The 23,867-nt window shown below is 37.1% G+C and overlaps 1 protein-coding gene across 4 annotated transcripts in view; it reads left to right on the plus strand.

Annotated features, from left to right (window-relative positions):
* Window positions 1-23,867, plus strand: part of ADK (adenosine kinase) — a 511,904-nt gene that overhangs the window by 139,164 nt on the left and 348,873 nt on the right. The window lies entirely within an intron of this gene.

The raw sequence follows: 23,867 nt of genomic DNA on the forward strand, positions 1-23,867 counted from the left end.
GGTGTATGGGCATCATGTTGTCCTTGAATCTTCAATAAAATTTATGCAAATTTGTGTGTGTGTGTGTGTATCATTCTGAGAGGGTCTGCAGCTTTCATGCTATTCTTAAAGCTAGATGGAAAACTACAGGTCTTTTTTATCAAGGAATTAAGGAGGAAAGGCTTTTGATTTTTTTGGATTCAGTGTCAAAGTAAGTATTGTGAACCTCTGATTTTGGTTAACATGTAAGCCAGAGCTCTGTTGAGAGGGGAGCATTCTCCAGTGATGTAGCAATGTAAGCACCCTGGCAAAAGCCATTGGAGCTGGTTCTAATATGCTGCTGTAGTGGCTCTTGGAAGCTTGGGAAAAGTGATGGCCAATGTTAATTGAAGTAGATATGTGAGAGCTGCATGGCAGACAGTGGGGCAAGGGATCAACAGGCTCAGACAAGTGAGCATGCTAGAATGGACCTACTTTATGAGACTGGAAAAACACTCTGTTTATCAATAATGCACAAGGAAATGCAATAATGAGGGGGCACCAGCATCATAGAGAAGCCTCAAGTGGCTGTTTACTGTAGATGGAGGCTGATGGTAGAAGATGCCTTTACAAAACTGGACTCTCTAGTAGCAAGGGAGAAGATGGGATCCTGGAATAGTAAACCCTAGGGAGCAGCAATTAACTGTCAAGCAAGGAAGGTATATTAGTTTTCTGTTGCTGCCATACAAATTGCCACTAATTTAGCAGCTTAAAACAACACCCATTTATTATTTCATAGCTCTATAAGTCAGAAGTAGATACAGTGTATCTCACTGAACTGGTTCTCTGCTTCAGGTTTCATCAGACTGAAATCAAAATGTTGGCAGGACAACATTCCTTTCTGGGGTCTCTAGGGGTGAATGCTTCCACGCTCATTCAAGTTGTTTGCTGAAATTCAGTTACTTGGAGTTGTAGGACTGAGGTCCCATTTGCTTGCTTGCTGTTGACCACAAACTTGTATCTGTTGAATCTCTGTTGTTTCTGTAGTTATACATGTGTGTGTTTTCTAAATTGATCTCTGTTGTACCTTGCTTTCTGTTTCCTTGATTTGTGCTCTTATTTCCTTCTTTTTACTTTCTTTGGCTTATCTATTGTTCCTTTTCTAATATCAATGAACACTTGGCTTATTCATTTACAGATTTAGTTTTTTTCCTTTTTTAAGATTTGCAATTCAGGCTATACGTTTTTCTCAGAACACCTTTAGTGTGGTATCATCTACATTTTGAGAGATAGTGTTCTAATTATCATTCATTTCTAAGTATTTTAAATTTCCCTTAACAATTTCTTTTTGACTCTTTAATTGGGAATCTTTTAAAATTTGAAAAATGGGCTTTAAAGAAGTTATATATTTGTTTTTTAATTTAATTCCAAATCGTAGTTACAGAACAAGTTACATGGGATATTTGCTTTTAGAAATTTTTGTAATTTGTCTTATGTCCCAGTATACAATTACTTTTGTAATGTTTTATGTATACTTGATAAGGATATACATTCTCTAATTGTTGGATGAAAGATTCCATATATCATTATATGATCCACTCATGGTCTTATTATTTCTTGCATATATGTGTGTGTGTGTGTGTGTGTGTATTTGTTTATATGCTTGACTGATCAATAATGGAAAGAGGTGTGTAGAAATCTACTGTGATGCTAGATTTTCAAATTTCTTTTTCAGATTCTTTTATTTTTGTTTAATATAGTTGACCATTTTATTAGGTGCCATATACTTTTAGAATTACTATTCTTCCTTGTAAACTGAGCTTTTAAAAAAATCATTATGTAGTGACCCTTTCTATCCTAATTGATATCTTTATTGTAAAGTTTATCTGATAATAGTTACAGTTAAACTTATTTCTTTTCATTAACATTTGACCAGTATATCCTTTTCCTCTTTTTACATTAGAACGTTAGATGTCCTTATGCTTTTTTTAAAATACATTTCTTTCTTTATTTTTGGCTGCATTGGGTCTTCGTGGCCTTTCTTTTTAGTTGGCAGCAAGCGGGGGCTACTCTTCGTTGCGGTGTGCTGGCTTCTCATTGCGGTGGCTTCTCTTGTTGCAGAGCATGGGCTGTAGGTGCACAGGCTTCAGTAGTTGTGGTGTGAGGCCTTCAATAGTTGTGGCTCGTGGGCTGTAGAGCACAGACTCAGTAGTTGTGGTACATGGGCTTAGTTGCTCTGCCGCATGTGGGATCTTCCCAGACCAGGGCTCAAACCCGTGTCCCCTGCAGTGGCAGGCGGATTATTAACCACTGTGCCACCAGGGAAGCGCTGTCCTTATGCTTTTGATGTATCTTTTGTAACAGCCATTAGTTGAATTTTTTCTTTATCTTAAAATCTTTCTCCTTTAGCATATAATTGTGCCTTTAAAATTTGTCTTCTCTTTTTTTCTCTTTTCTTGCCTTTTTTAAAAAAAAATTGAGTGCCTTTAACCTGGAGTCTCACCAACAGAGTTGTTAAACTTCTGATTTCTTTTTTCCAACTTAATCACTAAAAAAGGTGGTGTTTCAGCCTACTTCTAATTTGTGTGTTTTTAAAATGAGTGAAGTTGAGGATCTTATTTAAAAACCATTTGCTTCTCTCTCTCTGTGTAATGTTTGCTCATGTATTCTACACCACACTTTCTCTTTTGGTGAATTGTTGATTTTTTTTAATGGTTTCTGGGAGCTTTTTATATGTTAGGAACTATAAGTTCTTTGTTTGGATATGTGTTACAGACATTTTTACAAGATTATAATTTAGATTTTTTATTTTGCTAATTTCATTTTTATTGTTATACAGTTGGCCTTATTATTTCTTTTAAGACTTATAAATTCAGTTTTTTACTCTTAAATATTTGATCCATTTATAATTTATCTTTATACATAGTATAGGATGTGGATCCGACTTTATTTTTCATAACTGGTCATTTAGTTGTTCCATACTGTTTACTGGCTACTCCATTACTTCCTCATTATTTTGAGATACCACTTTAGCCATGTTACTGTCATATCTAAATTTCCATATTTATTTTGTTTTACTTTTGGACTTTCTACTATTTTCCATTGGTATGGCTTTTTATTCGTGTGCCAGTTTAATTATTGAAGTATAGTAGTTTTATTCTTAATTGGGCTACTCCCTCTTCTTAGCTTTAGTTTTTCAGAGTTTCTCATTTTATCCTTATTTGCTTATTTTTCAACATTTGATCATGTTGTCTCATCTGCACCACCCATCCCACAAAAAACAGACAAAAACCCTGAAACCTGTTGCTCTTGATATGGTTATTATGTTAAATTTAGAAATTAACTGAATGTAAATTGACATCTTAACATTGAGTCTTCCTAAGCAAGAGAATGCTGTGTCCTTTTATTGCTTCACGTCTTCTGTTAATGCCTTCAGGAGTGTTTTAAATTTATTTTCTTATAGGTATTATAAATTTTTAAAGTCTATTATCTTTTTTATTGGTATTGTGAATCAAGATCTTTTAAAACTGGCTTTGGTTTATATAAATGAAAGTTACTGACTTTTATATGTATTAATTTTTTAACCCATGTCCCTTACCACATTCTCTTATTTTCTTTCTTTATTTTCTTTATGTTTTTGGCTGCGTCGAGTCTTAATTGCGGCATGCAGGATCTTTTGTTGCAGCGTGCAGGCTCTTCCTTGTGATGAATGGGCTTCTCTCTAGTTGTGGTGCACGGGCTTCTATCTAGTTGTGGCATGAGGGTTTTCTCTCTCTAGTTGTGGCGCGCAGGTTCCAGGGCACGCGAGCTCAGTAGTTGCGGTGCGTGGGCTTAGTTGCCCCGCGGAATGTGGTATCCTAGCTCCCCGACCAGGGATCAAACCCGTGTCCCCTGCACTGGAACGTGGATTCTTTACCACTGGACCACCAGGGAAGTCCCACCACATTCTCTTATTGTTCGTAAGTTTTCTATTAATTCTTTTTCAGTTTTTTTTAGCTATGCAATTATTTTAAACTATGACAACATATTCCAACATATCCCAATATTTATACCTCCAATTTCCTTCATTTTGTTTAATGTTGTTGGCTAGTATTCTAGTATGATGGTAAATGGTGATAATAGACTTTCTTGTTTTATTTCTAACTTAGTAAATTAGTGGTATGTTATGCGTTTCATGGTACCCCTCCCACCTTCAAAAAGTATATTTTCACAAACTCGTTTCAGGGAATTTCCACCAGTGAACTGCCGTGCCACACTTTGTGCTTTCCTTCCTACTGCATGGCAGTTGCTTTTGATATCTTACAGTGTGTACTTTTAGTTGTTCCATACCATCATTGATTACTCCATCTTTTTCTTATTAATTTGCAGTAGTATTTGTCTCCTACTTTTACTGAAAATAAGGTGCTGTTCTCATTATCCTTGATGTTGCATGATTTCCAGTAGGAGGAACAGAGTGTTCCATGAACACTAGAAGTTCTAGTCAGAAGTTTCTAATAGACTTGGGAGCATCCTGCATTAAACCACAGCTCCATTTTTCTTGTTCTCTGTATAGAATTGAAATATTTAGGGTTGCCGAGATTTGAGTGCTCTTACTCCTTTCTTGGCTATTGTAAAACCAGCTTACTCGAAGCGAACATTTTTGGTGCAAAGCTATTCTAAATCTCAGTAGTGTATTTTTTGCCAAAATTGCCTTTGTGTTTTCAAGGCAATGCTCCATTATCTTCTAGCTTTCAGTGTTGCTGTGATGAAATCCGATGCCATTCCAATTCTTTATCCTTTGTTCAAAACAGTTGTTTTTTTATCTGCAGAAAGCCTTTAGGCTTTGTCCTGATAATGTCTTTGTATGAGTCTCTTTTCATCCATTTTGCTGGACACATTGGTGGTGGATTCTTTTGATATGGATCATGTCCTGGAGTTCTGAGAAATGTTCTTGAATCATTTATATGATTTATTCCTATTTTCTCTATTCTCTTTTTGGTTGGGGACTCCAGTTATTTGGATATTGGACATCTTGGATTGGTCCTCTAAATTTTCTCCTCTAATTTTGTTTACTTTTTGAGAAATTTTGATTTTTACTGTCATATTTTTGATTTCAAAGTGTTCTTATTTATTCTGATACTTATTTTTTTAGTAACATCTGTTCTTGTCTCATAGATGCAATATCTTATCTTTGAGGATTTTAATGATAAGATAGGTTACTTATCAAGGTTTTTTTCTAATGTAGGTCTCCCTTTCTTCCAAGTTGTTATTTAAATTTTTTATTTCTTTTGGCTTTTGTCTTTCACAGTGGAGAGTTTCAGATGTCTCTCGCAATATTCACCTCTTTATTTTTAAGAGTGGGAAATTGAAAGGCAATAACTGTGCATGGGTAGGAGTTGGTCACTGTTAAATGATCTGCTGTGCTGTTTTGTAGCAGAATTCCATATTGATGTCATTAGATCATTTCTTAGACTAGGTCGATTATAGGAAGGTTCCTTTTCCAACTTCCTGCCTTCTGGAGCCAAGAAGAAGAAAATTGGAGGTCTGAAAGTTTAGTATATCAACTTTTGGTTAATCCTTGTGTTTTCAATATGTTTCTAGCACCCTCCTGTGTGTTTTAGAAAATGGGCCTCTAGTCTTCTGCATGGCTGAGAAAGAGGGGCATGTTCCCTGATGTGCAGAGTACAGGGAGGGATCTTAAGCAAACCTTTATGCCCTACCTTCACTCCCATTCCTAGAAATTCCCAGTGCTACCTAGTGTGGTGCCTTTTGGGAGTATGGCAGTGTAAATTTGATTACTCCCTGTTTCCTTCTGCCTTTTTCCACTGTTGTTTGATTTAACTTCCTTGGGTCTGTTAAGTGAATCACTACCCCCCACTCTGTTTTCTAGTGTCCAAATTTTTGTCACCATTTTTTCCTTTTCTGTAATTTTTGTCCTTGAGAATAGTTTTAGTGGGGTTCAGGAGGAATCAGAAGTTTATGCGAGTGTTCAGTTTCTTTTTTATTTCCTGAAAGTATGACACATTATTGCTTTTATCTTATTTTGTCTCTCTTAATTTAGATGGAAAATTATTGCATTATAGTTTGTTTTTTTAACATCTTTATTGGAGTATAATTGCTTTACAATGGTGTGTTACTTTCTGCTTTATAACAAAGTGAATCAGCTATACATAGACATATATCCCCATATCTCCTCCCTCTTGCGTCTCCCTCCCATCCTCCCTATCCCACCCCTCTAGGTGGTCACAAAGCACCGAGCTGATCTCCCTGTACTATGCAGCTGCTTCCCACTAGCTATCTACTTTACATTTGGTAGTGTATATATGTCCATGCCACTCTCTAACTTCATCCCAGCTTACCCTTCCCCCTCCTGGTGTCCTCAAGTCCATTCTCTACATCTGCCTCTTTATACCTGTCCTGCCCCTAGGTGCTTCAGAACCTTTTTTTTTTTTTTTGCATTATAGCTTTCTAGTGAGATATTCAACTAATGAGAGTTGAGATTTTAAGAGTTACAAAGAGGGTTTTCCATATTGTTACATATAATGTTCATTTGAAGTATGTAAAGGAAATAATGATTCTTGTATATTATATGCAGTGTATGAAAATAGTGTTAATTTGATGCTTCACTTTTTTTTTTTAAATAAATTTATTTATTTTATTTATTTATTTTTGGCTGCATTGGTTCTTTGTTGCTGTGTGTGGTCTTTTCTCTAGTTGCGGCGAGCGGGGGCTACTCTTCGTTGTGGTGCGCGGGCTTCTCACTGTGGTGGCTTCTCTTGTTGTGCAGCACGGGCTCTAGGCGCACAGGCTCAGTAGTTGTGGCTCGCGGGCTCTAGAGCACAGGCTCGGTAGTTGTGGCGCACGGGCTTGGTTGCTCCGTGGCATGTGGGATCTTTGAACCCGTGTCCCCTGCATTGGCAGGCGGATTCTTAACCACCGCGCCACCAGGGAAGCCCGATGCTTCACTTTTTATACAGTTGCTTTGATACTTAGTTTTTATCACTTATCAGATGCCCATATGCTTTATGGGAAGCTAGGTTTTTCTTTACCTTCAGGGGCTGAATCTGAATTAGTCTAAGCCAATTGTTGTTTTTATTTTTTTAATTTTTAAAATTTTATTATTTATTTTGGTTGTGCCGGGTCTTAGTTGTAGCAGGCGGGCCCCTTAGTTGTGGCATGAAAACTCTTAGTTGCAGAATGCATATGGGATCTAGTTTCCTGACCAGGGATCAACTCGTATTCCCTGCATTGGAATGCGGATTCTTAATCATTACGCCACCAGGGAAGTCCCATAAGCTAATCATTGTTATTTCATTCCTTTTGATTAACTTAGTAACAAGTGGCCAATGACACTTGAAGAAATTTATTGGGAAAGTTTTTCTTCACTTTTTTTTTTTTTTAATGTAATGCATAAGGAAGGGACCGTCTCTCTCCTGATCTTTGGACGTTAGGTAAAGTGATAACTGTAACTATTGCTGCTATCTTGGGCCATTAAAGGACAAAAGTCATCACACTAAGGATGGCACAGAGAACACATAGAAACAACCTAGGTCAATGATGATGATGTTGAGTCATAAATTAATCCTGGAGCTGCTCTAATTCTGGTGCTTTTTATGTGAGATAACTCCTCTAATTGTCTTAAAAAAATAATCAAAATAACCATTACTTGCAGCTAGGTAAAAAAAAGAATCCTTAGTAAATAAACATTCTAAAGTTCAAATTACATAAATGTTAAAGCTTAAAACTGCAGGTTTCTGAGAAGTTCGTGGTTCCTCCCCCCGCCCCGCCAAATAAGCTGAATTGGGAATCGGGAATTTATATTGCATTCTTTCATTAGTATTGTCTTTGCCCATAACTTGTGTGGCTCTGACATTTTAGTTGTTTGGTAAAACTGGTAATTTTATTCTTTTGTTGTGGTGTGATTCAGGTTGACCTGACGTTTTAATAAATCTGACTCCTAGGACTGATTAAAGAAATATCTTATTTCTTGAAATATGTACATTTTCTTCATGAAATTGGTTGCTTTTTTTTTTCTTTTTCTTTTTTTTTTTGTGACTTGCCATGCCAAAGCTTTGGGATCATATGTTTTTGATACTGACATTACATTTTTTTTCTTTTTTTAAAAAAAATTAATTAATTAATTTTGGCTACATTGGGTCTTCATTGCTGCACACAGGCTTTCTCTAGTTGTGGCGAGTGGGGGCTACTCTTCGTTGCAGTGCGTGGGCTTCTCATTGTAGTGGCTTCTCTTGTTGCGGAGCACAGGCTCTAAGCGTGCTGGCTTCAGTAGTTGTGGCACATGGGCTCTAGAGCGCAGGCTCAGTAGTTGTGGTGCACAGGCTTAGTTGCTCTGTGGCATGTGAGACCTTCCCGGACCACGGGTAAAACCCGTGTCCCCTGCATTGGCAGGCGGATTCTTAACCACTGTGCCACCAGGGAAGTCCCTGGTGTTACATTTTTTTTTTTTTTAAATGGTGTTTTTTTTTTTTTAATTAATTAATTAATTTATTTTGGCTGTGTTGGGTCTTCGTTTCTGTGCGAGGGCTTTCTCTAGTTGCGGCAAATGGAGGCCACTCTTCATCGCGGTGCGCGAGCCCCTCACTGTCGCGGCCTCTCTTGTTGCGGAGCACAGGCTCCAGACGCACAGGCTCAGTAGTTGTGGCTCACGGGCCTAGTTGCTCCGCGGCATGTGGGATCTTCCCAGACCAGGGCTCGAACCCGTGTCCCCTGCATTGGCCGGCAGATTCTCAACCACTGTGCCACCAGGGAAGCCCCATAAAGCTCTAATTCTTTTTTTTTTTTTTTTTTAAGTTTTTGGCCGCACCCCACGGCATGTGGGATCTTAGTTCCCCGACCAGGGATCGAACCCACGCCTCCTCTGCATTGGAAGGCAAAGTCTTAACCACTGGACCACCGGGGAAGTCCCTACATTTTTAATTAATATTTAAATGCAAAAGATGACAGTTTAAAAGATAGTCTTGTTAGTGACTTATCCTTAAAAGCAAGTGTCATTTGGTTTTATTTTACAATAGAATTTAATCTTACATGTTTTTTGTTATAGTAATGTTACCAAAAAATCTCTTATTGAACTATTTGTGGTGAGCTTTTTAAGGATGTTTAAGATTTCACATGCAGTTTAACTGATCACAGATGAAGTTGTAAATTAATACCTCATGAGTGTATTTGACTACAGGGCATTGTTTGTGAATCAAAACTCCTTTCTTCCTGTAAACTGTGAAAGAGGTTTAAGCATATGGATTAGAATTGCATGGTGATTCCAGTGTACTTATGAAAAGACACTGTAGTTGGATCATTTAAAATGTACTAAAATATTATGAACAGCCATAAATCGTAATAATTCCCTTAAGCTTTTAAGTATTGTAAGGTTTAGTTGTATTCCTTTGTTGGATTTAACCACCTTAATAAGAAATTGTTTTGTTGCTTTTAAAGCTGTACATAGTAATAAGAATAACCATTGATATAGTATGGTGGTAATAAGAATAGCTGAAGTTTCTTAGAGAACACTTAGAGAACATGTATTTTTACAGAAGTGTTCACAGTTGTATCAAATACACACATGAAGTTTTTTCTTGTTTTCATGTAAGTCATTCTGTTAATAAAACCTGTAGAATGAATAATTGTTCATTGATACCATCTAGTATAAGATTATTAAATGAGCATTGTTCAGTGTAAAATCAGATTTTTTTTTTTTTTTTTTTTTTTAGCTGTAGTTTTTGTTTTACAGTATGTGAAAGTCACCTGATGTGGACTGTGCTCTTCTGGTTATGACAGACTGTCACGTATTTATTGAAAAAAATATCAAAAAACAGGGACTTCTGGAAGGTGGTGATAGGTTAGAGGAAGCAGAAAGAAGCTTTAGTTAACTTCTTTGAGCGAATAAGGCAAACACTAGATCTTACTAGGAAAGGTGGTTGGGAAGCTTTTGGGGTTCTGATATGTGTCACCCCTTTAGGCTCCTTCATTATTTGAAAACTTTGGTACCTGTTTTACAAATATTCTCTTTTCTGCTGTCTTCTTAGTTCCCATGTGGATGACATTTCCAGTACCAGTCATCACACTTCCTTAAACTCCTCTATTATAACTACCATTTTGTTCATTCCACTTGAGCAACCCTCTTTTCACATTCTGAACTTACTCCCTGCCCAGACCTGCTTTAACAAAAAAGATTCTGTATTTTCCTTTTTCGTTCCTATTTTCACCTTATTCTCTTTATCTAGCCTGAGTGGCATGGTTAGTTATTTCAACTACATCTTACCATTATCTTCAATTCTCTCTCCCCTTTGACCAAGCCAATTTCTAAACCTGGGTCAATTTGTGTGCCTTGCTTTTTTTTTTTTTTTCTTTTTTTATTAATTTATTTATTTTTCGCTGTGTTGGGTCTTCGTTTCTGTGCGAGGGCTTTCTCTAGTTGCGGCAAGCGGGGGCCACTCTTCATCGTGGTGCGCGGGCCACTCACTATCATGGCCTCTCTTGTTGCGGAGCACAGGCTCCAGACGCGCAGGCTCAGTAGTTGTGGCTCATGGGCCCAGTTGCTCCGCGGCATGTGGGATCTTCCCAGACCAGGGCTCGAACCCGTGTCCCCTGCATTGGCAGGCAGACTCTCAACCACTGCGCCACCAGGGAAGCCCTGTGCCTTGCTTTTTGACTTCTTATCACAATTAACTTATTTTGTCATACTAGACATTTTCAACCATCTTTAATCCTTCTCCTTAAGCCTTCATAAGCACGTTGTTCACCATCTGTTATTACCATCTGAAATGGATATCAAATCTCACCTCTCTTTGCAACTTTCATATTTACTGCCCATATTATCTCTTGGATTTAGTACTGTAGCCCTCTCCTCTCTGGTTTTATTTCTCCAGTGGTTCTCTCTTTCCACTTTTTCTCTCCCAACAATATATAAGGGATTAGATCTCTAACCCTTTCCCCCCTAAATTAAGAGAGTCTCCCTTCAGTAGTAATTCTCAATTGAGGTGCCAAATCCTGTAGGTCTCTGTGGGGTGTGTATTTGGTTTTGAAAACATCATAAAAGCAATTCTCTTCTTTCTGAAATGTCTGTTGCAGGACTTCCTTAATTGCATCATCTGTAGTGCTACAGAAGTCGTCTATCTGAAACATGGATTTTTTTTTTTTTTTGGGAACCAGGGATTGACCCCGGGCTCTGGCAGTGAAAGTGCCAAGTCCTAACCACTGGACTGTCAGGGAATTCACTGAAACATGGATTTAATTCATTTTACAAATGTTCAGCCACTTATTTTTTGCCATGTACTGGATTAGCTGCTGGAGTAAGGAAGATGAATGCTAAGGCGTTTGTCTTTAAGAAAAATATTAATGTCACAGTACATCTGTCATTTAGTGGAACTTTAACAGGTACTTCCTGCACTTGTCTTTATGATAGTCCTTCAGTGTAGATATTGTTAGTTGCTCTACAGATGAGCAAACTGAGTCTCAGTGAATTCTAAGTAATAAACAAGTGATTAATGTTATGATAAATACTTGAAAAGGTACCTGTGAGAGCATCAAGGAGGGATATCTAGTCTACGATTAGAAGATTAACAGTTAAGGTTGGCTTCACAGAGAAGATGGTGTCTTAAGCTGAGTCTTTAAAGACAAGTATGAAGTTAGACAAAGAAAGTGATAGGTAAGAAGGTATGTGTGTAGCGTGGTTATACTGTGAACAGCCTTTGCAAAAGACATGCAGAGACATGAGAAAGCATTTTATGGGAACACCTCAGTATGACTGAAGCATAGTGCATGAGTTGGGGAACTGAGAATGACTTTAGTAGATAAAAGATGTTAAACCAGGCTGCATTTTATATATATATAAAATGCAGCCTGGTGTGTGTGTGTGTGTGTGTGTGTGTGTGTGTGTGTGTGTGTGTGTGTGTGTGAATCCTGCTAAAACGTTTAGATTTGTTTTTAGTAAGTGATGGGAATGATTTTAAATAGGAGAGTTAATTGATTAAACAGTGTGGAGAATGGATTAGACGAAGGCCTTTCTGCAATCATGAAGACATCTTAGACTGTTGGAATACCCCAAATAAGAAATATGGAGGCCCTGAAATGTGGCAGTGAGATTGAAGGGGAAAGAGGTGGAATTTAAAGGCTATTTGGGAGCTGAAATCAAAAGACTTGGTATAAAAAGTGAGTGAGAGGAATGATTTCTCAGGTTATATTCAGTGTGGGAGAGTGGTTGTGTCAATCTGAGATAAAGCATGTTAATAATATATAGTACGTAATGTAGATGTGCTTAAGGCATTAATAGTCTCTGAATAAATATTTGTGGAAGCTGCTTCCTAAATTGTCTCTCAATTTTTATTGGAGTGTGTTCTTAAACATCTGGACAGCTGTGGCCACTAAGCCTTTTCATTTATCAAGCCTTAACTAAATAAAATACCTAGGGCCCAGTTATACTGTGGTTCCTGGGCAGGGTGGGGGTGTGTGGGGGGCACAATAGAAGTTCTAGGACTTGCCTATCTAATTGAAATTCTTGAGTTTAAGCAGCTTAGGAACTTTCCGTTTTCATTTTCTCCAGCACTGAAAACTAACTTACTGGAGGTCATGTAAGTCACTATTGTGGTTTAAAAAAAAAAAAAAGTGACCATAATATGTAGAAGGAAACTTTTAAAACTTCACTATAAAGGCATTTACCTGAAAGTCTCATTGTTTTTTGCCAAAATTTATATACTATTAAAATATTACAGTGAAGATGAGCTGTATTAAAGTTACCTCTTTAGATACCTCTGGAGTGGAACCTTTGTAACTAATATAGTAGAAAATATGATCTAAAATGGGTAACAGGGTTACTTCACTTTTCTTTTAATATCCATGGAAATTAGTTGGCCTTAAATTATTTGAGAGATTATTTATATGAAAAACAAGTAATGTTTTATAAGCCTCTGTTGCAACTGACTAAGGCAGGAAAAGAGGAGAAAATTTTCTCCTCTCGTTTTTGCCTTAGTGCAGAGACTAGGATCTCCAAGCATAACATTCAGACTGGGGGACGGTGAGTACTTTGAAAATTATGTCAATAGGTAGGAAATGAAAATATCAGAATGAAGCAGTTTACACGTCATTGCTGAATTGAGCCATAAGGTTGTGGCATAATGCCTGGATTAAACTTTATTGCAACTCAAACATGCCTCACACATACACACACATACACACACACACGCACACACACTCTAAGCACATATATATTCACTGAGGTCTATGGCTTCTTCCATGAACTATCGCTGCAAGAGACAACTTCAGAGCCAAGTTTTTTGAAAAGCGCCAATGTAAGAAAGTAAATTGATAGCATATCACTTTTTTTTATGACACTCTGCTTTACACATAGTCGGTATTTGATAAACATTTGTTGAATTGAACTAAATAAACACTTTACTTCTCAAAGTTATGTGAAGATTAAGCCTAAGTAAGGATGTCTGTTGAACCACGATGAAGGTTAAAATTACATAAAATGTACTCTTAATTAAAAAGTAACGTTTCTTTCTGATTGTTGAGAATTTGGAAAATACATAAAAATACAACAGAAATTATAAAGATCATCAGTAATTCCACCATGAATAAAGTACTTCTGTTACCATTTTGTATTCTCTTCCAACTAATTTTTCTGTTTAAAATGGTACTACAAACTTGCAGTTACAAAATAAATGAGTCATGGGGATGAAATGTAGAGTGTGGGGAATGTAGCCAATAATAATATAATATCTTTGTATTGCGTAAGATGGTAACTAGACTGTGGTGATCATTTTGTAGTGCATAGAATTGTTGAATCACTATGTTGTGTATCAGGAACTAACATAGTGTTGTAGGTCAATAGTACTGTAAAAAACAAACAAACTTATAGAAAAAGAGATCAGATTTGTTATTACCGGAGGTGGAGGTGGGAGGAGCGTGTTAGGGAGGGGGAATTGGATGAAGGTAGTCAAAAAGTATAAACTTCCAGTTATAAGATAAGTAAGTACTAGGGATGTAATGTATAACATGATTAATATAATTAATACATTAATTTCACTTATGTTAATACACAAAAGTTGTTGAGAGTAAATCCTAAGAGTTTTCATCACATGGAAAAAATATATTTTTTCTTTTTATTTGGTATCTATATGAGATGATGGATAGTCACTAACTTACTGTGGTAATCATTTCATGATGTATGTAAGTCAAATTGTTATGCTGTACACCTGAAACTTATACAGTGCTGTTTGTCAATTATATCTCAATAAAACTGGAAGAAAAAAAGTGGTACTGCAGTTTTGAAAGAGATGAGTACTTCAGGAAAGTTGCCGTCAATTTACTTTCTTACATTGGCGCTTTTCAAAATTTGGCTCTGAAGTTGTCTCCTGTAGTGAATCTTGTTTTGATGCTTAAAAAAACCAAAAAACTGGCCCCTTCCCCTAAAATAAAGGAAATAAAGTTCTCCTTTGTGGAAAAAAGAGAGAAGATGGAAAATATGTATGTCATCATATACCTGAAAATTGATGCATTTCTATAAATATATGGACAATTAGTAGTTTACTCTTTCTTAAAATAGTATTTTTACATTCTATTAAGATTTTTGGGTACATGTGACAGTAAACTTAACTAGCACTAGCTTAGTCTAAAAACGGAACTTAGCAACTAGTCACTAAAACTGCATGCAGACAAAAAGTATGTGTACAGGTTGGGCCTTAGTTCTTTCCTTTGTCTCTGAGAGTTATTTTCAGTTTGTCAGACTTCTGTGTTTTGACTTTGACTTACTGTATGTGCGTGTTATGGTCTTCTGCTGGCTTTCCTTCTTGCTTATTTGAAAAGCTGTCAGTACTGTTGATTAGTAATTTCAGATATTATTTTTTACATTTTTATTTTATTTTACTTTTTTAAAATTAAAAAAAATATATTTACTTATTATTTAGTTAGGTATTTTGGCTGCACTGGGTCTTAGTTGCGGCACGTGGGATCTACATTGCAGCACGCGGGATCTTTATTTGCGACATGCGGGATATTTTAGTTGTGGCATTCAGACTTCTTAGTTGCGGCATGCAGAGTCTTAGTTGTGGCATATATGTGGGATCTAGTTCCCCAACCAGGGATCGAACCCGGGCCCCCTGCATTGGGAGCGTGGAGTCTTACCCACTGGACCACCAGGAAAGTCCCTACATTTTTATTTTATTTTATTTTTAAAATTTATGTATGTATGTATGTATGGCTGCGTTGGGTCTTCATTGCTGCGTGCGGGCTTTCTTTAGTTGTGGTGAGTGGGGGCTACTCTTCATTTCAGTGTACGGGCTTCTCATTGTGGTGGCTTCTCCTGTTGTGGAGCACAGGCTCTCGGTGCGTGGGCTTCAGTAGGTGTGGCTCGCGGGCTCTAGAGCGCAGGCTCAGTAGTTGTGGTGCACGGGCTTTGTTGCTCCGCAGCATGTGGGATCTTCCCGGAACAGGGCTTGAACCGGTGTCCCCTGCACTGGCAGGCAGATTCTTAACCACTGCGCCACCAGGGAAGTCCCTACATTTTTGTTTTATATGTAAAGTAAATATCCAGAAAAAATAATTTGGTTTGATATTTTTGTAAGATTTATGGTGTATTTCATTATTCTTCCTCAGAAGAGTTATTTCAAGTGAAATAACCATGACTGGAGTCTCATTTGTTTAATGGCTGAAAAGGCCTTTCAATTTACACTAGGGACCAGCTGATAAATTTTAGTATTTGTGACACCAGTATTCATATTCTGAGGTGTTAAAATGCTTTTATGAAAGAGGTAAGTGTTTTACTTAAAGAATGAGGAAAAAGATTCATTTTTGTTTTTTGTAATTTGCAGTGTTTTCCTGTTTTTCGCTGAATGCTTTAAAAAAAAAAAAAAGCTTTGCATTGTTCCAGGTTTTTCTTCTTGCTGATCAACTAATGTGCTAAATGTGTTTTGTTAAGGTGACCCTTTAAGATTGCTCTTACAGACTAAGGAGAGGTGCTGAATTTTCTGATGTTGTAGAAGAGATTATAGTTAGTTGTTGGTATTTCAAGTTGGAACACTTCATTCTACTTTGCCTTTAGTTAATGAGTCATCTGGAGAAAATGGGCGACCTCTTGCTTTTAGGAAGAGTCTGTAGCAAATAATAAGTTAAACGCTGTGAGAGATATTCTGCCAAATAAACTTAAAATGGAAAATGTTTTGTAATACATTTTAATGCCCATATGTAAGATATAAGCTAAAGGATATAGAAGCATTTTGCTCATTATTATCTTCAGCTGATAAAAACAAACAAAACATAATCCTGATGTCACATATAACAAAAAGAAAGCTTTTTTTTTTTTTTTTTTTAAAAACCAAAGCACTTTCTGGATTGTTATCAGTTACAGACAAGTGGGAAGCCAGCTTAGCTCTATGAAACTCTTTGATATACAGGATATACTGCAGTGGTCAAATCTGAATAATTTTCAGGGATTGGGGAAAGTATTGTGATGATAGAACTACTGACTTTTTAAAAAATATTTTTATATCTGCTTAATTTTTACCCATTTAAAAAAATTGTGGTAAAATACATATAAAATTTGCCGTCTTAACCATTTTTAAATGTACAGTGGTATTGAATACAGTCATAATGTTGTGCAGTCATCACCACCATCCATCTCATAACTCTTTTCATCTTGTAAAACTGAATCTCTATGCCCATTAAACAATAACTCCTCTTTTTCCCTTTCCCCAGCCCCTGGCAACCACCATTCTGCTTTCTGTCTCTATGGTTTTGATTACTCTAAGTACCTCATAGAAATGGAATTACACAGTGTATGTCTTTTTCTGACTGTCTTATTTCACTCAGCATAATATTCTTGAAATTTATCCATGCTGTAGTATGTGTCAGAACTTCCTTCTTTTTTAAGCCTGAATAATATTCCATTGTCTTTATATACCACATTTTGCTTATCCATTCATCTTTTGATGGACACTTAAGTTGTTTCCATGTTTTAGCTATTCAGTAAATAATGCTGCTCTGAATGTGGATGTCCAAGTATCTCTTTGATATCAGTTGTTTTGTGTGTATACCCAGAAGTGAAATTGCTGAATCATATTGTAATTGTACTTTTAATTTTTTGTGGAATCATTATACTGTTTTCCACAGTGGCTATACCATTTTACATTCCCACCAACAGTGTACAAGTGCTCCAAATTCTCCCTGTTCTTGTGGAACACTTACTGTTTTCTGGTTTTTTGATAGTAGCCATCCTAATAGGTGTGAGGTAGTATCTCATTATAATTTCGATTTGCATTTATCTAATGATTAGTGTTGTTGAACATCTTTTCCTGTGCTTATTGGCCATTTCTGTAATATGTTTTTTGAAAAATGTTTTATTCAGGTCCTTTGCCTGTTTTGAATCAGGCTGTTTGGTTGTTTCCTGTTGCATTTTAGGAGTTCTCCGTAAATTCTGGATCATAATCCTTTATCAAATATATGACTTATAAATATTTTCTTGCATTCTGTGGGTTCTCTTTTTTACTCTGGATATTATCTTTTTTTGTTGTTTAATTTAATTTTATTTTTGGCTGTGTTGGGTCTTTGTTGCTGCACGTGAGCTTTCTCTGGTTGTGGCGAGCGGGAGCTACTCTCCGTCGTGGTGTGCTGGCTTCTCATTGCGGTGGCTTCTCTTGTTGTGGAGCATGGGCTCTAGGCGCGTGGGCTTCAGTACTTGTGGCACGTGGGCTCAGTAGTTGTGGTGCATGAGCTCTAGGATGTGTGGGCTTCAGTACTTGTGGCACGTGGGCTCTAGAGCAAAGGCTCAGTAGTTGTGTCGCATGGGCTTAGTTGCTCCACAGCATGTGGGATCTTCCCTGACCAGGGATTGAACCTGTGTCCCCTGCATTGGCAGGTGGATTCTCAACCACTGTGCCACCAGGGAAGTCCTGCTCCGTTGATATTATCTTTTGATGTACAAAAGGTTTTAATTTTCACGAAGTCTAATTTGTCTATTTGTTGTTGTTGTTGCCTGTTCTTTTGGTGTCGTATCCAAGAAATTATTGCCAAATCCAATGTCATGAATCCTTTGCCTGTGTTTTCTTCTAAGAGTTCATAGTTTTAGATCTTAAACTTAGGTCTTTGATCCATTATGAGTTAATTTTATATGTAGTGTTAGGTAGTCCAACTGCATTCTGTTGCATGTAGATATCCAGTTTCCCTAGCACAATTTGTTGAAAAGACTGTTCTTTCTTCATTAAGTGCTCTTGGCACCCTTGTCAAAAGTAATTTGACCATATATGCAAGAGTTTATTTCTGGATTCTTTATTGTATTCCATTGGTCTATATCTCTGTCTTTATGCCAGTTCACACTATTTGATTATTGTAGCTTTGTAGGAAGTTTTGAAATCAGGAAATGAGTCCTCCATCTTTGTTCTTTTCAAGATTTTTTTGGCTATTTGGGGTCCCTTGAGATCTCATATGGATTTTAAGGTGTGTCTTTTTTATTCCTGAAAAAAAGGTCATTGGAATTTTGAAAATGTGCTAAATTTTTATTGTTTTCTTCGTTTCTTTGTATTTGGTTTAGTATGACAGCTTTGCAATGTTAGCAATTCTTTGAGAGAGTAGCAAAGGATGTGGGAGATACTGATTCTAATTTTGGTTATCTTTATGTTATTTTACTTTAGTTTTCTCATCTGTGCTATGGGATGTTTGCAACTTTAGTTTTCTCATCTATGCAATGGGATAAAGAAAAATATATCATATTGAAAAACAGGAAGTGTTAAGATCTTAGAGTTCAAATTTTTAATACAAAATATCTCTTTTGAAGTAAACTTTCCAAGTCTTCCCTTGGGCACAGAATGACTACATCACTAGCACCATGAACTGTGAGGTTTTTTCCCCGTTTCTCAGATGTATTTATTTAACACGCATCCATCTACCTATGTATCTATCTATCTATCTATCTATCTATCTATCTATCTATCTATCTGTGACTATTGTGAGCCTAGTGTTGTCTACTATACTAAGGATACCAATCCTTTACTCATTCTATTCATTTACAAAGATCATATGGAATATACTGGAGGGGAATTTGGGTCTTTTGGTTCTGCCGTAGTAAAGCCTGCATTTTGGTTCACCCTGCACATGGCAGTCCAAATATAGGACGGTTTCTGCCATAGAAAGATGGCACCTGCTGTGACGTCTCTATCCTTTTTGGTGGATCTCATGGATCATTTCTTTGCAGTGAAGTAGAGTGTCCTATGACATAATTCTGTCCTTAATCATAGCAATTTTGGAATATTGGAGAATCAGTCATGTTTGAGAGATTTTCTAATTGGTTTGTTCTTTCAGCATTTATTTAATGAACGTGCTTGTATTTTTGATATCCTAAACTCAACATATCCCAAACTGAACTCCTGACCTTTCTCCAAAACCTGTTCCACCTGCAGCCTTCTTTTTTTCACTTCATGACAACTTTATCCTTCAGGGTGTTCAGGCTAAAAAACCTTAGCGTTATTCTTGATTCTTCTCTTTCTCTGATAGCGCATATACAATCCTTCACAAATCCTACTGGACCACCTTAAAATATATCCTGAGTCTAGTCAGTTGTTTTTTTATTTAAATTTAATTTTATTTATTTATTTTTATACAGCAGGTTCTTATTAGTTATCTATTTTATATGTATTACTGTATATATGTCAATCCCAATCTCCCAATTCATCCCACCACCACCACCATCCCCCCACCACTTTCCCCCCTTGGTGTCCATACGTTTGTTCTCTACATCTGTTTCTCTATTTCTGCCCTGCGAACTGGTTCATCTGTACAATTTTTCTAGGTTCCACATACATGTGTTAATATACGATATTTGTTTTTGTCTTTCTGACTTACTTCACTCCATATGACAGTCTCTAGATCCATCCACGTCTCTACAAATGACCCAGTTTCGTTCCTTTTTATGGCTGAGTAATATTTCATTGTATATATGTACCACATCTTCTTTATCCATTCATCTGTCTATGGGCATTTAGGTTGCTTCCATGACCTGGCTATTGTAAATAGTGCTGCAGTGAACATTGGGGTGTTGGTGTCTTTTTGAATTATGGTTTTCTCTGGGTATATGCCCAGTAGTGGGATTGCTAGGTCATATGGTAATTCTATTTTTAGTTTTTTAAGGAACCTCCACACTGTTCTCCGTAATGACTGTATCAATTTACATTCCCACCAGCAGTGCAAGAGGGTTCCCTTTTGGCCTTTTGGCCACACCCTCTCCAGCATTTATTGTTTGTAGATTTTCTTATGATGCCCATTCTAACTGGCGTGAAGTGATACTTCATTGTAGTTTTTTTTGTTTGTTTTTTTTAAAGATTTATTGATTGATTGATTGATTGCTATGTTGGGTCTTCGTTTCTGTGCTAGGGCTTTCTCCAGTTGCGGCAAGCGGGGGCCACTCCTCATCGCGGTGCACGGGCCTCTCACTACTGTGGCCTCTCTTGTTGCGGAGCACAGGCTCCAGACGCGCAGGATCAGTAGTTGTGGCTCACGGGCCTAGTTGCTCCGCAGCATGTGGGATCCTCCCATACCAGTGCTCGAACCCGTGTCCCCTGCATTAGCAGGCAGACTCTCAACCACTGCGCCACCAGGGAAGCCCTTCATTGTAGTTTTGATTCCCATTTCTCTAATAATTAGGGATGTTCAGCAGCTTTTCATGTGCTTCTTGACTATCTGTATGTCTTCTTTGGAGAAATGTCTATTTAGGTCTTCTGCCCATTTTTGGATTGGGTTGTTTGTTTTTTTTAATATTAAGCTGCATGAGCTGTTTATATATTTTGGAGATTAATCCTTTGTCCGTTGATTTGTTTGCAAATATTTTCTCCCATTCTGAGGGTTGTCTTTTCATCTTGTTTGTAGTTTCCTTTGCTTTGAAAAAGGTTTTAAGTTTCATTAGGCCCCATTTGTTTACTTTTGTTTTTATTTCCATTACTCTAGGAGGTGGATCAAAAAAGATCTTGCTGTGATTTATGTCAATGAGTGTTCTTCCTATGTTTTCATCTAGGAGTTTTATAGTGTCCGGTCTTACATTTACATCTCTAATCCATTTTGAGTTTATTTTTGTGTATGGTGTTAGGGAGTGTTCTAATTTCATTCTTTTACATGTAGCTGTCCAGTTTTCCCAGCACCACTTACTGAAGAGACTGGCTTTTCTCCTTTGTATATCCTTGTCTACTTTGTCATAGATTAGTTGACCATAGGTGTGTGGGTTTATCACTGGGCTTTCTATCCTCTTTCACTGATCTATATTTCTGTTTTTGTACCAGTACCATATTGTCTTGATTACTGTAGCTTTGTAGTATAGTCTGAAGTCAGGGAGTCTGATTCCTCCAGCTCTGTTTGTTTCCTTCAAGACTGCTTTGGCTATTTGGGGTCTTTTGTGTCTCCATACAAATTTTAAGATTTTTCTGTTCCAGTTCTGTAAACAGTGCCACTGGTAATTGGATAAGGATTGCATTGAATCTTTAGATTGCTTTGGGTAGTATAGTCATTTTCACAATATTGATTCTTCCAATCCAAGAACATGGTATATCTCTCCATCTGTTGGTGTCATCCTTGTTTTCTTTCATCAGTGTCTTATACTTTTCTGAGTACAGTTTTTTTTTAATTTTTATTTATTTATTATTTATTTATTATTTATTTTTGGCTGTGTTGGGTCTTCGTTTCTGTGTGAGGGCTTTCTCTAGTTGCGGCAAGTGGGGGCCACTCTTCATCGCGGTGTGCGGGCCTCTCACTATCGTGGCCTCTCTTGTTGCGGGGCACAGGCTCCAGACGCGCAGGCTCAGTAGTTGTGGCTCACGGGCCTAGTTGCTCCGCGGCATGTGGGATCCTCCCAGACCAGGGCTCGAACCCGTGTCCCCTGCATTGGCAGGCAGATTCTCAACCACTGCGCCACCTGGGAAGCCCCTGAGTACATTTTTTTACCTCCTTAGGTAGGTTTATTCCTAGGTATTTTATTCTTTTTGTTGCATTAGTGAATGGGATTGTTTCCTTAATTTCTCTTTCTGGTCTTCCTTGTTAGTGTATAGGAATGCAAGAGATTTCTGTGCATGAATTTTGTATCCTGCAACTTTACCAAGTTCATTGATTAGCTCTAGTAGTTTTCTGTTGGCATCTTTAGGATTCTCTATGTATAGTGTCATGTCATCTGCAAACAGTGACAGTTTTACTTCTTCTTTTCCAAATTGTATTCCTTTTATTTCTTTTTCTTCTCTGATTGCCATGGCTAGGACTTCCAAAGCTATGTTGAATTGATAGTGGCTAGAGTGGACATCCTTGTCTTGTTCCTGCTGTTAGAGGAAGTGCTTTCAGTTTTTCCCATTGAGAATGATGTTTGCTGTGGGTTTGTCATATATGGCCTTTATTATGTTGAGGTAGGTTCCCTCTATGCCCACTTTCTGGAGTGTTTTTATCATAAATGGGTGTTGAATTTTGTCAGAAGCTTTTTTTGCATCTATTGAGATGATCATATGGTTTTTCTTCTTCAGTTTGTTAATATGGTGTATCACATTGATTGATTTGCGTATATTGAAGAATCCTTGCATCCCTGGGATAAATCCCAATTGGTCAGGGTGTATGATCCTTTTAATGTGTTGTTGGATTCTGTTTGCTAGTATTTTGTTGAGGATTTTTGCATCTATTCATCAATGATATTCGTCTGTAATTTTTTTTTTTTTGTAGTATCTTTGTCTGGTTTTGGTATCAGGGAGATGGTGGTCTCATAGAATGAGTTTGGGAGAGTTCCTCCCTCTGCTATATTTTGGAAGAGTTTGAGAAGGATAGGTGTTAACTCTTCTCTAAATGTTTGATAGAATTCACCTGTGAAGCCATCTGGTCCTGGACTTTTGTTTGTTGGAAGATTTTTAATCACAGTCTCAATTTCAGTGCTTGTGATTGGTCTGTTCATATTTTCTATTTCTTCCTGGTTCAGTCTTGGAAGGTTATATCTTTCTAAGAGTTTGTCCAGTTCTTCCAGGTTGTCCATTTTATTGGCATAGAGTTGCTTGTAGTAGTCTCTTAGGATGCTTTGTGTTTCTCCTTTGTCCGTGGTAACTTCTCATTTTTCATTTCTAATTTTATTGATATGAGTTCTCTCCCTGTGTTTCTTGATGAGTCTGCCTAAAGGTTTATCAATTTTATCTTCTCAAAGAACCAGCTTTTAGTTTTCTTGATCTTTGCTATTATTTTCTTTGTGTCTATTTCATTTATTTCTGCTCTGATCTTTATGATTTCTTTCCTTCTACTAACTTTGGGTTTTGTTTGTTCTTCTTTCTCTAGTTCCTTTAGGTGTAAGGTTAGATTGTTTATTTGAGATGTTTGTTGTTTCTTGAGGTAGGATTGTATTGCTATGAACTTTCCTCTTAGAATTGCTTTTGCTGCATCCCATAGGTTTTGGATTGTTGTGTTTGCGTTGTCATTTGTCTCTAGGTATTTTTTGATTTCCTCTTAGATTTCTTAAGTGATCTCTTGGTTATCTAGTAACGTATTGTTTAGCCTCCATGTGGTTGTGTTTTTTACGTTTTTTTCCCTGTAACTGATTTCTAATCTCATAGCGTTGTGGTCAGATAAGATGCTTGATGTGATTTCAATATTCTTAAATTTACTGAGACTTGATTTGTGACTCAAGATGTGATATATCCTGGGACTCAAGATGTGATCTGTCCTGGAGACTGTTCCGTGTGCACTTGAGAAAGTGTAATCTGCTGTTTTTGGATGGAATGTCCTATAAATATCAATTAAATCTATCTGGTCTATTGTGTCATTTAAAGCTTGTATTTTCTTATTAATTTTCTGTCTGGATGATCTGTCCATTGGTGTAAGTGAGGTGTTAAATTCCCCCAGTATTATTGTGTTACTGTCAATTTCCTCTTTTATAGCTGTTAGCAGTTGTCTTATGTATTGAGGTCCTCCTATGTTGGGAGCAT

This window comes from Eschrichtius robustus, chromosome 7, assembly GCF_028021215.1.
Source record: "Eschrichtius robustus isolate mEscRob2 chromosome 7, mEscRob2.pri, whole genome shotgun sequence".
Lineage (NCBI taxonomy): Eukaryota > Metazoa > Chordata > Mammalia > Artiodactyla > Eschrichtiidae > Eschrichtius > Eschrichtius robustus.